Consider the following 17,161-nt stretch of genomic DNA (forward strand, 5'->3'; position numbering starts at 1 on the left):
GGAATCCCTGAGGGAGCCGGGAAGGGGCTGCAGAATCCCTGAGGGAGCCGGGAAGGGGCTGGGGAATCCCTGAGGGAGCCGGGAAGGGGCTGGGGAATCCCTGAGGGAGCCGGGAAGGGGCTGGGGAATCCCTGAGGGAGCCGGGAAGGGGCTGGGGAATCCCTGAGGGAGCCGGGAAGGGGCTGGGGAATCCCTGAGGGAGCCGGGAAGGGGCTCAGCCTGGAGCACAGGAGGATCCCCAGGGATCTTTTCCCTCTCTGGAATTCCCTGCCAGGAGGGCACAGCCGGGGGGTCGGGCTCTGCTCCCAGGGAACAGGGACAGGAGCAGAGGGAACGGCCTCAGGCTGGCCCAGGGCAGCTCAGGGGGGATTTTGGGGAAATTCCTCCAGGAAAAGGTGCTCAGGTGGAGTGCCCATCCCTGCAGGGATTTCGGTCCCTGTGGATGTGGCACTGGGGACAGGGGCAGTGCTGGGAATGTTGCACTCTGCGTTCTTGGAAGCTTTTCCAGCCTAAACCCTGTGGGACTCTCTCCGTGGGATCACCTCAGGGATTTTCCTTGTCCTTGCCCTCCCCAATGGACAATAAAAATCCTCCTGCTCCATCCCACAGCTCACCTGCATCACGCTGCAGGAATGCTGGGATGGGCTGCCCATGGAAACACCTTTTCCCACTTTTCCCCGCCTTTTCCCAGCTGTGTCCTGGGTGCTGTTCCAGGAGCTGTTCCAGAGTTCCAGCTGCAATCCCGGTATCCACGGCCTGCGGGTGGATCTGGTTTCCATGGTGATGGAGCTGCTCGGGTCCTGGTGCCTTCAGCGGCCGCTTTCCCTCACCCACACCTAAAATCCAGCCCCAATTCCCCACGGATCACCTGGGGTGATCCATGTTGGAAACCAGGGTGTGCATCCATGAAAAATCCCTCTGGCAGCACCTCATGGGGAAGTTCCAGGCTGTGCCAGCACAGGGAACAATTCCTCAGTCCTGGTGGCAGGAATTCCTGTGAGGAAAAGGGAACAAAGGAAATCCAAGGTGTTTTCCAATGTTAGTGCTGTGGAACCAGAATGACCCCATTGCCATGGACAAACTGGGGGCTGGAAAATCCAGAGGTGCTTCCACAGCCAGGGAAGGAGGCCAGGGAGGCAGGAGGCTCCAAAGCTGGAATATTAGTTGGGAGGGAATTTAATTTTATAAAGGATGTATTTTCAAAATATTCCCCTTTTGTCCTTAGCTCCGGAATCTCCCAGTTCTGTTTTGGCTCCCACACCCATGGGAGAGCCCAGTGGGAGTTCTGCACCCACCAGGAGAGCTCTGGTGTCAGGAGATGGTGCAATGGGAATATTATCAAACCCTTCCACCTGGAAACACTGCTGGGAGCTGAAGTCATTCCCGGCATCCAAAATCTTGGAATAGAAATTTTTGTGGAATAAAATCCAAATTATCACCCTTTATCCTGCTGTGATAAACATCCCAGCTGTCAGGGCCCCATCACTCCTCTCCTAAACCTTCAACATCCCAAACTCCTGTTTGCATCCCTCTTCTCCCACCGGGATTTTGGGATCAGTCACTTCCCGGGGCTGGGAATTGTGAGGGATGAGGGGATCTCACCCCGGGGTTGCCCATGCTTCCTCCCAGCTCCACTGGCTTTTAGAAGTCTTCAAATGACAGCCTCAGATCCCCATGGATTTGGGAGAGCCAAAGCTGAGGACAAACTGCTCTATCCCAGAATTCTGAAGTGTTCCTGCTCCCATGGGATATTCTGGATGGGACCTGCCCTATCCTGAGGGTTCCAGAGCATCATTCCAGATAAAACAGGCCACAAGGAATGGCTCTAAGTTGGGATTCCTTCCCGGAGTGAACTTCAGCTGAACATCTCAAATATTTACCCTGCTTCACTTGAGACATTCTTGCCAAATCCTGAAAATCTAATGGAAAATCCTGCTTCCAGCAGGAGACAATGCTTGGGAAAGGTGTTGTGGTTTTGGTGTTTTTTTGTTTGTTTGTTGTTTTTTTTTTTAATTTTTTAAAAATTTTGTTTGTTTGTTTGTTTTTTGGTTTTTTTTTAATTGGTAATTTCCAGCAGTACAAAGCTCCTGGGTTTTATTCCTCTTTCCCACTCCATTCAGGAGTGGCTCTGTTTCTGTACAGCCCTTCCCACGCAGCCCTGCTCCTGGCAGAGCTGGAATGCTGCATTCCAGCCTTTTTCCAGGATATTTTGGAAGTAGAGGCTGCACGAGCACGGAGGAGAATTTCCAGCACTTGCTAAATCACGCACTAAAAGGGGATGAATCCAGCCCAAAGGGTAGGCAAGGCACCCTTTGGAATGAGATCCTTGGAATTTCAACCAGAGGAATGTACCTTCATATGGAATCTGCTCCCAAGGAGGAAGGAATGAGGGGACAGTCCTGTGTTACCCTGCAAGCTCCAACTCCCCCTGGAATTGTGATCCAATTCCCTGTGGAATGCAGCCCTTGTGGGAATGGGGCAGGAGTTCTGCCACGGATGGTTCTCCAAGCAACTCATGGGATAATAAACCTTAAATAAGAACAAATACATCAGAAATCGAGGATTTCACCAAAGAAACCTTTGGGTTTTTTCTTTGGAGAGGGGAAAGCACCGACAGCAGGGAGGTCAATCTGTCTGGGACTGACACTCCTAAATAAATCAATCAATAACTAACTAACTAACTAACTAACTAACTAACTAACTAACTAACTAAATAAATAAATAAATAAATAAATAAATGTGTGTTTCTTTTCCATCCAGCTCTGGCTCTTTGACCCATTTTTGGGTCGAAAGCAATTTAAATACTCCCATTCTTCCAAATACATTAAATGTCAATTCAACCTACAGAACCCATAATATTCCTCCTCCTTTCCCCTCCCTCTCAGGGCAAAACAACCCCTAATTTGTACACTTGAGATCTTCCCAACTGCTCCTTCCCTATCCCTCATTTTCCGCTCCTCCTGCCGTTAATTTTCCCAGCGTTTCTGCAATGAAGCCCTGGAGAAGCGACTGCAGCAGAGCCCGGTCCCGTTTCCATAGAGACGGAGCTGCCTGCATCCCGGAAAGCCTCGGAAAACAGGGAAGGAGCGGGCAGCAGGACAGCGGCAGCGCCACCGAAAGGTGCTGGGGGCCCTCCAGCCCACGGGTCTGTTCCGTGATCAAATTCCCTGGAGAACTCGAATCCACAGCGATCTAGGGCTCAGAGCCGGCTGCAATTAGGGAATGAGGGTTTGGGAAGGGAATTTGCTGCTGGACTCACACTTCTCCCAGCACAGAGGCACCGGGTCACAGCTTTCCCCTCCTCCTGCTTCCCATATCCCAGGTTTTCTGTCCCCTCTATCCTGTATCCCAGATTTTCCCTCCTGCTCTTCCCTCTATCCTATATCCCAGATTTTTTGTTCCCTCTATCCTGTATCCCAGGTTTTCCCTCCTGCTGCTCCCTCCATCCCCTATCCCAGGTTTTCTGTTTCCTCCATCCCCTATCCCAGCTTTTCTGTTCCCTCTATCCTGTATCCCAGCTGTTCCCTTTTGCTGTTCCCTCTACCCTGCATCCCAGGTTTTCCCTCCTGCTGTCCCCTCTATCCTGTATCCCAGGTTTTCTGTCCTGCTGTTCCCCCCATCCCCTATCCCAGGTTTTCCCTCCCTCTGTCCCACAGGGCAGGGATTGCTGGGGTTGGGCTCAGCAGGATCCTGAGTCCAGGCTGGCTCTTACATCCCATAGTTTCCATAGGTTTCCACAGTTTCATGTACACTCCAGGACAAAGGCATTCCCAGGGATGGGTCAGCAGCACAGCCTAAGGAAAGGGAATGTGGGATCCAGCTGGAACAGGAGACTCCCCTGGGACCCGCTGGAATCAGAGCCCGGGGATGGAGACTGGCACTGGCTGTGACCACCATCGAAAATGCATTTACCCAAAAAATCCTAAAATATCACAAAAAAAACCCTTGGGTGTGGAATCCCAGGCTGGTCTGGGTTGAAAAGGGCCTTAAACCTCAACCCATCCCACCCCCAGCATCTCCCACTATCCCAGGCTGCTCCAGCCTGGCCTTGGGCACTCCAGGGATCCAGGGCAGCCCCAGCTGCTCTGGCAATCCCAGCCCAGCCAGGAATTCCCAGTTCCCAATGTCCCACCCATCCCTGCCCTCTGGCAGTGGGAGCCATTCCCTGGCTCCTGTCCCTCCATCCTTGTCCCCAGTCCCTCTGCAGCTCTCCTGGAGCCCCTTCAGGCCCTGCCAGGGGCTCTGAGCTCTGCCTGGAGCCTTCCCTTCTCCAGGGGAGCATTCCCAGCTCTGCCAGGCTATTCCAGAGCAATCCCACGGCAAGCTGCAGCAGACAGCTCCAACCCTGCCGGCCATCAGCCGGGATGGGGCCGCAGCTTTTCCGTCCCAAATTCCCGCAATTCTCTCACGGGCCAGGGCCAGGGAATGTCAGAGGAAAGTTCTGGAGCCGCAGGGTCACCCCCAGACCTGGCTCTGCCCGTTCCCGGGGAGAGGAGCGGGGCAGCATTCCCGGCGCCGGCAGCGGAGCCATCCCTGGTCCCGGAGATCCCTGCGGTTGCCATGGAAACAACCTTGCCGGGAAAGGGCATCTCCGCATTCCCGGAGCGGCTGCGGCTCCCGAGCCCGCTGCAGAGAGATGGGAGAGCCCTCCTGCCACCGCCCCGCCGGGCAAGGCAGCATTCCCACCCCTGCCCCAAAATCTGCCCCGACAGCACCCCTCGTGCCTCTGTCCCTTCCAGGCTCCCAAATCCCCCCAGAGCAGGGCTGGCAGTGCCTCTGTGCCTTCCAGGCTCCCAAATTCCCCCAGAGCAGGGCTGGCAGTGCCTCTGTCCCTTCCCAAATCCCTCCCAGCCCCTGGAAGCCCAGCTCCATCTGGCACAGGTGGGAATGTTTAATTAAGGAGCTTTTTTTAGCTGCTCCACGCACCTTGGAGCAGGTGGGCACGGGAGGGATGGGCACCTGGCCCGGGGCTCCGGCTGGATTCCATGGATACCTTCTGGAAAAGGGCAGGAAGGGTTGGCACTCAGCATTCCCAGGCTCCTCGGGGTCCACACAAAAATCCCAGCAGCAGCAAAGTGGGAATTTGCTGAGATGGGCAAAAAATGTTCGCAAAAATCCAATCTTCAATACCCCAAAATCCCCCCTGAGCTGCCCTGGGCCAGCCTGAGGCCGTTCCCTCTGCTCCTGTCCCTGTTCCCTGGGAGCAGAGCCCGACCCCCCGGCTGTGCCCTCCTGGCAGGGAATTCCAGAGAGGGAAAAGATCCCTGGGGATCCTCCTGTGCCCCAGGCTGAGCCCCTTCCCAGCTCCCTCAGGGATTCTGCAGCCCCTTCCCGGCTCCCTCAGGGATTCTGCAGCCCCTTCCCAGCTCCCTCAGGGATTCCCCAGCCCCTTCCCGGCTCCCTCAGGGATTCCCCAGCCCCTTCCCGGCTCCCTCAGCTGCTCCAGGTATTTCTCTTTCAGGAGGGCAGAAAATCCTTAGATTTGGTAATTCCCCAAAACACATTTCCCTAAAGGTTTTGACAACTGGAAATAGAAAACCATCCAAAAACTCTTCCTGAACTGAGTCACTTTGGAGAGAGAATGCCCAATACCCCAAGAAGGAATCACCAGGAATCACCTTCCAACCACAGAAACAACTGCTCCCTGGCAGGTTGCAACCCAAACAGCCCCACTTACATATATATATATATATATTTATTTATTTTTATTTTTATATATATTTATATATTTATATATTATATATCTTTATATTTATATATTTTATATATTTTTATATTTTTATATATGTGTATATACTTATATATTTATATGTTCTATATATATTTATATATTTATAACTAATTTATAACTTTATATATATATATCTATAACTCATGCCATTGTTCCCTGGGTGTTTATGCAGAGATGTATAAAAATGTCACCTCAAAGCTCTCTCTATTTGAGGCCGGTGTGTTTCTACCTGTCCTTCCCAGGCTGTTGGTGAGGCACAGGGAGCTGCCCTGGGAACTGGGATTCACTGTGATCCCCTGCCTGGATTACAGGACATTCCCTGAGAGCCTCATCTGCAAGTCATTCATGCCCTGGGTCACAGGTGGCTGGCACCACTCCTGTCCCCAGAGAGCCCCTAATTTGTCCTGGAAAGTTCCTCCTCCCTCAAACCCCGGGATCATTAAGGCAAGGTGTTAAAAAACAAGCCAGGAAGCAGAAAAACACTCAGCAGTCCTGAAATGAAAGTGCCTTAATTAAGCAAAGAAAGGGATTATTATTAGAACCTCGTTTCTTATTTATAAGCGGCAGCAAATGTTAATAAGGGGAAAGTCAGCAGTTGCTTAATGAAACCCCAGGCAGCTGGGTCAAAGCACAGAGCGCAAGGAAAAATAAACCTCCAGCAGCTCCTGAACAGCAGGGATTCCAAATGTGCCTTGGAAGGAGGAGGAAGAGCTGCAGAGCTCAGAAGGGTGAGCTGTCCGCAGCCTGACCGCTCAATTCCAGAGTCCCTGAGGCTGGAAAAGCTCTCCAGGGTCACCAAATCCACCCTGTGCCATCTCCAGGATCTCCAAACCCACCCTGTGCCCCCTCCAGGATCTCCAAACCCACCCTGTGTCCCCTCCAGGGTCTCCAAACCCATCCTGTGCCACCTCCAGGGTCTCCAAACCCACCCTGTGCCCCCTCCAGGGCCATCAAACACATCCTGTGCCCCCTCCAGGATCATCAAATCCTCCTGTGTTTCCTCCAGGATCTCAAACCCACCCCATGCCCCTCCAGGATCTCAAACCCACCCTGTGCCCCCTCCACAGCCCAGAGCACTGACTCCACTCTCAGATTTTTTTCTGGTTTTCTATTTCCAGCTGTCAAAACTTTTAGGGAAATGTGGTTTTAGGAATTACCAAACCTGAGGATATTTTTCTCCCCCCAAAAATCAAAATACCTGGATCAGCTGAGGGAGCTGGGAAGGGGCTGGGGAATCCCTGAGGGAGCCGGGAAGGGGCTGGGGAATCCCTGAGGGAGCCGGGAAGGGGCTGGGGAATCCCTGAGGGAGCCGGGAAGGGGCTGGGGAATCCCTGAGGGAGCCGGGAAGGGGCTGGGGAATCCCTGAGGGAGCCGGGAAGGGGCTGGGAAGGGGTCTGGGAAGGGCTCAGCCTGGGGCAGGGGCTCAGCCCAGCACCGAGGGTCACCCTCAGAGTTTCCCCAGAGCGCTGCAGGGCAGGCAGGCTCAGCAGGGATGGGGAGAGGTGCTGCCCTCAGAGCTGGGGGCCAGAGCTGATTCCCACCAAGGCAGATTTTCCCTGCTCTGTGCGGAGATGGCAATTATCTGCTTGACCACGAAATTGCAGGCTGTTAGGAATCATTTCATTCATCTGATAATTACAAGATTAACCAAAGCTCTCCATCTAGCAAGAGTTCATCTCGCACATGGGGTGGGCTGGAGCTCATTAGCTGGAACTGGCTGGTTTCATTTAAAGGATAATAGCCCTGTACACCCAGAAAAAAAAATAAAATCCCAATTTCCTCTCCAGCACCCATTACCTGCATTTTTCCATGGCAAAGTGGCTGTGCCCGGGGTAAACACCAGCTCAGGGTTTGAGCTGAGCTCTGTGCAGCCCCTGCAGGCTGCTGGGAGCCTCAGCCCCCCGGCTTTGTCCAGAAAAGAATGCAAAACAATTAATTATCGCATAAAGTGCGTGAGAAAGTTCGATACAAGAATGTGAACATCAGAAGGCTTGGAAGAACCCAAAAGAGCAGGGTGAGACCCCAGCTCTGCACCCCGATCATTCCCAAATCCCAGCGGGGTCCGGGTGGGGAGGGACCTTAAACTCACCCCACAAAGCAACGTTTGTCATGAGGGTGAGAGGAGTGAGGGGTCTGTCTTTGCAGACAAGCTCTGGGGCTGCTGCTAAAACCCCAAATGATTTTCCCCGGCCCTGTTCCCCTCCTGCCCCCCGAGCAGCTGGCTGTGCCATCCCAGCCCGAGGGGAATGGTGCCAGGGCCTGGCACACACACATTGCACCCGGGAGCTGGGAACAGCTCGGGCAGGAGCTGGAAGGAGACGCTGGGTGTTTTCTGGCTGAGGGGACAGGGCCTGACCCCTCGCTGGTGACAGGGACTGTCCCCACCCTGCAGGGCCTCCCGAGCCACACGTGTGGCATGTGGGGACATGGAGAGCCAGGATTCATGGAGAGCTGGGCACATCTCTGCTCCCAGAGTGTTCTGGAACAATCCATGGCTGCTGCTCAGCCTGGGAACCATGGCGTGGCGGGGATGGCAGCCACCTGAACCCTGCCATCCCTGCTTTCCCTCTCCATCCCCTGCCACCCCTGCTTTCCCTCTCCATCCCCTGCCATCCCTGCTTTCCCTCTCCATCCCCTACCATCCCTGCTTTCCCTCTCCATCCCCTGCCATCCCTCTCCATCCCCTGCCACCCCTGCTTTCCCTCTCCATCCCCTACCATCCCTGCTTTCCCTCTCCATCCCCTGCCATCCCTGCTTTCCCTCTCCATCCCCTGCCATCCCTGCTTTCCCTCTCCATCCCCTGCCGTGGGAGGCTGGTTTATGAGCTGCACCTTGCAGCTCAGGTTTGCAGTCCTGCTGCCAGGCCATAGCTTCCCTCTGCTCCCTGAAACCCTCAGGGGTGACTCAGCTGCCCCCAGCCCCGCCGTGTGGGCACACCAATTACACAAACAGCATTCTAGAGCTGGCAAGTGATTAATGAAACACATTCTTGTGTCCCAGTGCAGCTCCCGTTCTCCAGGGAGAACGGGACAGGGCTGCCAGGAGAACATTCAAACCCTGGGAAGAGCTAAAGCACGGACTGGTGAAAGACCTGAACACCACCAGGGATTTATAACCCTGCCACGCATTACCTATGGATGAGCATAAAAGGTTTTACCTCCAGAGAGGGCTTTGCATATGGATGAAGCACCGAGAAGGAGCCAAGCCCTGTTCCCTGAGGAGAGGCAGGGAGCAGCACCGTGAGTGCCTTTCCGTGTAGCGCTGCCGTGCCCTGTGCCTTCATCCATAATGCAGATTATCCCACCCTAAATACATCCCTGCTCCTCGGCAGCTGCCCAGCTCAGCCCCGGAGCCCGCGGGGTCGGGCAGGAGCTGCAGAGGATTGGGATCCAGGGGGGTTCTCCTGGAGCTGCAGCCCTGCCTGGAGTGGGGATCCCAGAGCTGCAGGGGCTGGGGCACTGAGGGTCCCTCTGGACGCCCTTCACTCGAGGCACAGGGTGGGAAGGAGCTGAGGGACAGCCTGGGGGTCCCAGCCCATCCCACCCTGCCACGCCAGGGGTGCAGCTGCAGGGTCTGAGGATCCTTTTTGCCCTCTATCCCAGACTGGATCGGGTTGGAAGGGACTTCAAAGCCCATCTCCTTCCACCCCCTCCATGGGGAAGGGAACCTTCCAGCCAAGCTTGAAGGCACCTTTAATTGGGCTTTTTGTGCCCCTTTAATTGGGCTTTTTGTGCCCCTTTAATTGGGCTTTTTGTGCCCCTTTAATTGGGCTTTTTCTGCACCAAAACGGGAGACGAGGACACAAAGCAAAGCGTGTCTGGTGAAAGCTGCCAGCACAGGGAGCTGTGCCCCCCTGGAGCAGCCTGGGCTCTGCTCTGGCCGAGCCCAGGGGCTCTGGCAGAGCTCCCAGGTGCTCTTTGCCAGGAGCAGCAGCCGTGCTGTGCCCGATTTCCCTCTCCTGCAGCTTCCCCCGGGAGTCAGGGCCCAGGTGCTGGAGATGCTTCAGCCCAAGGAAACCTCAGTGAAATGCTGGATTCTCACCTGTGCCATGGAAGGGTTTGTTCTTCCTCTCTGCACTGGGAAGAGATTGTTTCATTATTTAAATATTTAAGTATTTAAATGAAATTAAATTAATTATCCAACTAATTACATTTTATTATTAATTATTTAATACGTTAAAATCTTCCTGCTTTGAAACACCTCCTGGGGCTGGTTTGGGAGAAGCTGCTCTTGTGCTGAGGGAGCTGAGAAGATCCCAATCCCATTTCACCCCGATAACTCCTTGTTGCTGTTTATCACCAGCCCTGGCATTAACCAGGTGATGGATGAGCACACTCTGCTTTTCCTTGGGAACGCTTGGATAATTACCTGTGAGAAGAGCAGAGCCTCCCGAGCTGTGCTTCAAATGAGCTGAGGGACTGGAATGCTTCTCTCTTTAATTAAACTCCTGACAGATCCCATATTTCACCTCTCTGTTAGCCTTGGACCTCTCCAAGGCTTGTCAGGAATGCCTGATTCCAAGGGCTGAGGAAGAGGAGCATCCTGTGTGCAGCACGAGGTGACCCCTTCCAGCCTGGCCATGGATCCATCCCAGCAGGGAATGATTCCCCACTTTCAGAGCCCAGGGAACACTGGTTTTCCCAAGGGAATGGATCTTGGGATTGCCTTCACTCCCTTTTCTCCAGCCTCACCCTCCTTTTCCAGGTGCAGGAGAACAACTGCTGATGGTTTGCTCCTCCTCCTCTGAAAAGGTTTCCTGAGGTTCCCAGATATTTAGGAGGCAACATGATTAAAAATGGAAGCAAGATTGTTCCAGGTGTTTCTCTCAATCCCAGCTGGACTTGGAGGTCAGTCCCATCAAAATCTTAAATAAGCAGAGGAAAATGTATCCATACACATTCCATAGAATCCTAAAACCTCAGATGTTTGGGTTGGAAAGGACCTTAAAGCCCATCCAGTGCCACCCTGCCATGGCAGGGACACCTCCCACTGTCCCAGGCTGCTCCCAGCCCTGTCCAGCCTGGCCTTGGGCACTGCCAGGGATGGGGAACCCTCCCAAAGCTCTCCCAAATCCTATCAAAAGTGATTATCCTTAATTTAAATACTAAAGTGTCTGTCACTCATATTTCCTGAAAAATCCCTTCACCAGGATTTCTTCTCCTGGGAAGCTGAGAAGCCTCAGAGAAAAATGTAAACAATAATTATCTGATTTGCTTCTCCTGTGTGTGCTGCTTGGAATGTGGTAGGAGATTGTTCCATTGGTTTATGTGAATTGGTTTTGCTTATTGGCCAATCAGGGCCAGGCTGTGTCAGGACTCTGGAAGGAGTCACGAGTTTTCATTATTATCTTCTGTCTCTATCCTTTCTCTATTCTTTATTATAGTTTAGTATAGTATTTTTTAATATCATATAATATCATAAAATCATAAATTAGCCTTCTAACAACATGGAGTCAGATTCATTTCTTCCCTCCTCCTCTGGCACCCCGAAACTACCACAAAGTGTCCTCCTCAGCTGCGTCAGTAAAACCCCAGCAGCTCTGGCCTTGGCTGAGCAGCAGGGGATGGACAGCACAGGAAACACGTTTTCCTTGGCTGGGAGGATCCGTGTTTTCCCTGCAGTCGGTGGGATGTGTTTTAGGAGCAGGACCACCCCTGAAGACCCCTTACCTTGCACGGGTGTCGTTAACATCAGAGCCAGGGCGCCAAGGCCAGGCCTAACCATCGGCTGGTGTGCTAAACCCAGCTCAGGCGTCGCTGGGAGAGCAGCCAGAGCCCTGTTTTTCTAGGAACAAAGCAGATCCAGGTTTTTCTGCTTCCCCTTACCCAAAACACCCCGTCCTGGAGCGCTGCCAGGCAGGGACAGCCAGGCACAGGGTGGGGCTGTGCTTCCAATCTGCAGAGCACACCAATTAGCGCCCCAAACACGCTAATGAGGCAATCAGTGGGGTTTCTCCAAGGAAAAGCAATAATCAATCAAAGCCCAATCAAAGAGAGAGTGCTCTGCTGAATGACAGCAAAGTTTCAGCTCCAGATGGAAAAACTTGCTGGGAGAGCTGGGAATGTTCCCCTGGAGAGGGAAGGATCCAGGGAAACCTCAGAGCCCTTCCAGGGCCCAGAGGGGCTCCAGGAGAGCTGGGGACAAGGGCTGGAGGGACAGGACCCAGGGAATGACACAGGCAGGAGGAGCAGATCCAAGCCTGGGGTGCTCCTGGGATCTGCTCCCACCCTCCTGCTCTGCCCTGCGCCCAGGTTTGGAACTTCTTTTCCCTGAGGAAACCCACATTTCCCCGTGGCTGGGGGCGTGGGGAAGCCCTCAGCTGGCATTTCCCTCCCAAGTCAGGCTCCAGGCTGCAGCTTTCACTCCCAAAGCCAAGCTTTGGGTGCTGGATCCATTGGAATGAGGCTCAGGGAAGAATGAGATCCCATTTCTGTGGGGTGGAGGCAGAGCAGGAGGTGTTTGATGGCCGGGTTTGCATCCAGCAGCTCTCCTTTTCCACAGGGATTGTTTTCAGGGACGGCCCAGGGATTGTCTCAGCAAACCAGAGTCCTGGAGAGGCTGGGGTGGAAGGGACCCAAATCCCATCCCATGGACAGGGACACTTCCCCCCGTCCCAGCTGCTCCAAACCAGGGCCAGCCTGGCCTTGGGCACTGCCAGGCACCCCCTCCAGGGACGGGGCAGAAAATCTGGAGTTTTCCAGTGTAATAAACACTGCTGACAGGGAGCAGCCCTTGCAGCACACTGAACTCCTCGGGTGGCTGGAGAGAACCGGGGTGAAACACAAACCTGGCAGAACCCCTTCTCTGAAAGGCCCCTGCCACCACTCACGGGGCTTTTCCTGAAGGGAAAAAAGCTGGTTTTGTCCTGTCCCCCCGTGCTGGAGGAGCAGCTGACCGTCAGTCATGGAGGCAGCTATTTCTGGGCTGTAATTAAACATTGGGAGAGTGGGAGGCACAAAAGCAGCACCATCTGCCACCCTGGTGGCACAGAAATAGAGCTGGAGCTGCCGCCCCTTTTGTCCTTCCCACAGCACCCGGAGGGGATCCAAAGGGCAGCTGGAGCACTCCTGTGTTGCTGTTTTATTTTTTGGAAAAATCTTTTCACTAAGATTCCTTCTTTTGGGGAGCTGAGAAACTTCAGAGAAAAAGGAAAACAATATGATCTCATTTATTTATCTTGTGCTTTACTGCTTTAAAGTGTGCTTTAGAGATTGTTTATCCAACAATTGTTTTGGTAATTGTTTTGTTAGTTCCATGTGAATTGTTTTTACTTGTTGGCCAATAATGGCCAAGCTGTGTCAGACTCTTTAAAAAAAATCACAAGTTTTTCATTAGTATCTTTCTAACCTTCTGTCTGTATCATTTCTGTATTCTTTAGTATAGTTAATTTAGTATTATTTAATAGAACATAAATAATAAAATAATAAATGAGCCTTCTGAGAACATGAAGTCAAATTCCCCATTTCCTTCCTGCCTGGGTCGGGTGGCCTGGAGCCAGCTGGGGTCCAGGGAGGTCCCTGCCCACGGGATTGGGGTGAGCTTTGGGGTCCCCACACCAGAGAGGGCTCAGTGACATCCCTGCTCCAGCTGCTGGCAGAAGATCCAGGCTCAGCACGTTGCAGAGGTTATTTTGGGCACAGTCAGATGAAATCCATCGATGCTCCTCACTACAGGAAAACTATATTGGGCCAACTACAGCACTGCAGAAGGCACTCAAATCCCAGCGTTTTGGGGTTTTTTAGGGGGTTTTGGTGCTGGCTCTGCTTCCCTCCCATGCCAGGCAGAGGGAGGGCAGTGAATCCTTGTTCCAAGTGGGGCAGGACGGAGCAGCCCCATCCCTGGGCCTGTCCCTGCTCCCACAGCCCCGCTGGGTGCCTTTGGCATTGTCTTTTCCATTTCCCATCACGGATTGCTCTGAATTCCAGCAGGATGGGGCCGTGCCCTGGGACAAGGGAGCTGGGACGGGATCGTGCCGCGAACTGGGCACTGCCCTCCAAGATTTCTGTTCTCCCGTTGCAAATAAACACATTAAAGGGGTTTCCAGCAGAGGATCCACCTGAAAATGCCCTCTGGGGCCAGAGCAGCTTCCAGGGGGAACTCCTGATCCTGGGACAAAGGGGCTGGGGTGCCCCGTGGAGAGGGAGGGCTCTGTGCCACCCCCAGCACCTCTGCAGTGCCCAGGGAGGGGGCTGGAGTGCCCAGGGAAGGGGCTGGAGTGCCCAGGGAAGGGGCTGGATAGCCCAGGGAAAGGTTTGGATTCCTCAGGGAAGGGGCTGGAGTGCCCAGGGAAGGGGCTGGATTCAGGGAAGGGCCTGGAGTGCCCAGGGAAGAGTCTGGAGTGCCCAGGGAAGGGGCTGGAGTGCCCAGGGAAGGGGCTGGGAGCTGGAGCAACCTTCCATGGAGGCTGGCCTTGAGGACAGAGGAGGCAGAGCCTCCAATCCCCATAAAATTCCTTTGGAGAGTCGCTGGAAGGTCCTGCAGGAGCTGGAGAAGCAGAGCAGGGGTTGAGGTCCATCAGCTGATGGATGAGGCCCATCCCGTGGATGTTCCCACACCTGGACACAGATGCAGGGAAGAAATGGCCATGAACTGCCCTGCTGGAGCCCCTGCCAGGCCCTGGGGATGGGCATGCCTGCCCTGGCACCGCTGCTGTGCCCGTCCCTGCCCCTCCAGCAGTGCCCTGGGAGCTGGAGCTGCTGGCCACGGATAAGGATCCAGAAATAGCCCAGCACCGAGCATGTGATGGCCACAAATCGCTGCAGAGCTGCTCTTGAGCATCTCAGATAAGGGAGCTGCCAGGGAAGGCGGGACACGCAGAGCCCGCTGCGATTCCATCCCACAACAAAGGGAAATTAACCTTTAACGTGGGACACGTCCAACACTCCCCAGCCAAACCATGCCGTAGGTGCTTCCAGGGCAAGATTTGTCCTGGGTGATATTTTTGCCACCTTGGGCTGTCAGCAGGGGCTCTGGGAATGGGGTGACATTCCCTGCGTTTGTTTTTCTGCTCTGGAGGAGCACAGCTGTTTTCAAATTTCAAATAAAAGCTGAAAATGCAGAACTCGAAGGCAGCCCGAGAAGAAAGGAGTTACCTGGGGTTAAACGTGGCTCCCACCCCTCAGACAGGTCCTGGTGAGGCCAAATCCACGTGGAGTCAGCAGAAGCGGTGTGGTTTGCAGGGAACAAGAGCTGTTCTTGCTTTTTACAGAGCCTGGAATCACAGGTTGGGTTGGGTTGGTTTGAAGTGATCTTCAAAATCACCCCAGTGCCCCCCTGCCATGGCAGGGACCCCTCCCACCATCCCAGGTTATTCCAGCCTGGCCTTGGGCACTGCCAGGGATCCAGGGCAGCCCCAGCTGCTCTGGCAATCCCAGCCCAGCCAGGAATTCCCAGTTCCCAATGTCCCACCCATCCCTGCCCTCTGGCAGTGGGAGCCATTCCCTGGCTCCTGTCCCTCCATCCTTGTCCCCAGTCCCTCTGCAGCTCTCCTGGAGCCCCTTCAGGCCCTGGAATGTGCTGGAAGCTCTCCCTGGAGAGGCCCTGTGGAACAAATATCCCATTTTCAGGACATGTGAACACCTAGAGGGAGGAATGTGCCGTTTTTGAGTTGTTCCAGCAGAACAAACCCAACTTTCAGTCGCAACCACCAAAACTATTTATTGTGCCAAGGAGTTCCCCGCCAGGACCAGCTTTCCAAGGGGCTGGCACAGAGTTCCCAGCTCTGGGACCAGGAGAGTCCCAGCCCCACAGCCAGGCTGATTTATCCTGGGTGGGATTTATCCAGCTCCACGCCGAGGGCTGCTGCAGTTTGTTCTGTGCCTGCTGGAGCTGAGGACATCCAGCACTGTGTGCCAGGAATTCCGTGATCATCGTCACCAGGCACTCGTGGCATTGAGGGGACACCAAGGGGACATGTCCCTGTGAAGGCAGAGTGGATTGTTCTGGGAATTATTTATAGAAATATATCTTTTTATGTATTTTATATATACTATACATCTTCTGTATTATATATATTTACATATTTATATATTTTAATAATTTATAAATATAAGATTTTATAAATTATTGTTTATATTTTATTATTTTATTATATATAATATTTTATTATATTTATAAATATATTTTAATAATTTATAAAATGACATAGAATAATATACCATGTATATATAATATTTATGTATCATATTTATATGTATAGTTTTATCTATATATCTATATACATCTATATTTATATATATTTCTATTTACATTTTTATATATTTATATTTATATTTATATTTATATTTATATTTATATTTATATTTATATTTATATTTATATTTATATTTATCCTGGATGGAAATAACCCACAAACAACTCCACTTCTGCTCTCGGGTAACCCAAGAGGCCTCCAAGGACTGGCAGAACAAACCCAAGCACCAGAGATCTACAGGAATGGTTGTAGGGCACAGGATGGCTTGGGTTGGAAGGGACATTGAGAATTATCCAGTGCCACCCTGGGGACACCTCCCACTGTCCCCGGCTGCTCCAAGCCTCAATGTCCAGCCTGGTCTGGGACACTCCAGGGATCCAGGGCAGCCCCAGCTGCTCTGGGAATGCCAGCCCAGCCAGGAATTCCCAATTCCCAATGTCCCACCCATCCCTGCCCTCTGGCACTTTCAGCCCATCCACCCCGCTCCTGTTGCCACAGGAGATAATGATAAAAAATATAAATAACGATAAAAGTGATAAATCGCGAGCCTTGGCAGCTCAGGGCTCATTGCTGGGATTAGAGCTCCCCTCAGTGGGATGCAGGGAGGGGACAGCCCCGAGTCAGCGGCCAGCCTGGCCTCGGACCCCTCCCGGGGTGGCACGGCTCCCTCCAGTGCGTATTCCATGAAAATTCCTGCTGGGAATCTCCTGGGGAATCCATCCCCAGCACGCACCTGCGGATTCCTGCTGCGAGACACAAGATTCGGGGGGAAAAGGTCTGACATTGCAAAGAACCGAAGGGGGAGGCAGCAGCAGTGCCAGGAGCTGGGCTGGAACCCCAGGAATGAGCCTGGAACCCGTGCGGGAGCAGCTCAGAGCCACACAAAAACACAACAGCAGCCAGGAAAAGCAGGGCAAGCCTCGGGGAGCCGGGTGCAGCCCTCCAGCTGTGCCTGGGGGCTGGGGGGTATGAGGAGAGAAGTTTTCATGGGAAGGGGTGGAAAGCACTGGGAGAGCCCCCGTGCCTGGGAATAGCCAGGGAATGTGTGGGTGTGGCACTGGGGACACGGGCAGTGGTCAGTGCTGCGGGTGATGGTTGCTCTTGATGACCTCAGAGGTCTTTTCCAACCTGAGCAATTCCCTGATTTTATAATGCAGCATTTTCCAAAGAAGCCTCACACAAGGAATTTGTCCCAGCTGTGCTCATGTTTCCTCCTCTCTTCCGAGCAGATCCACCCC

At 53.2% G+C, this 17,161-nt stretch overlaps 1 protein-coding gene across 1 annotated transcript in view; it reads left to right on the forward strand.

The window, feature by feature from the left end:
* The window catches only part of GALNT13 (polypeptide N-acetylgalactosaminyltransferase 13), a 308,398-nt gene that overhangs the window by 77,748 nt on the left and 213,489 nt on the right, over positions 1-17,161 (forward strand). The window lies entirely within an intron of this gene.

This window comes from Passer domesticus, chromosome 10 (assembly GCF_036417665.1).
Source record: "Passer domesticus isolate bPasDom1 chromosome 10, bPasDom1.hap1, whole genome shotgun sequence".
Classification (NCBI taxonomy): domain Eukaryota; kingdom Metazoa; phylum Chordata; class Aves; order Passeriformes; family Passeridae; genus Passer; species Passer domesticus.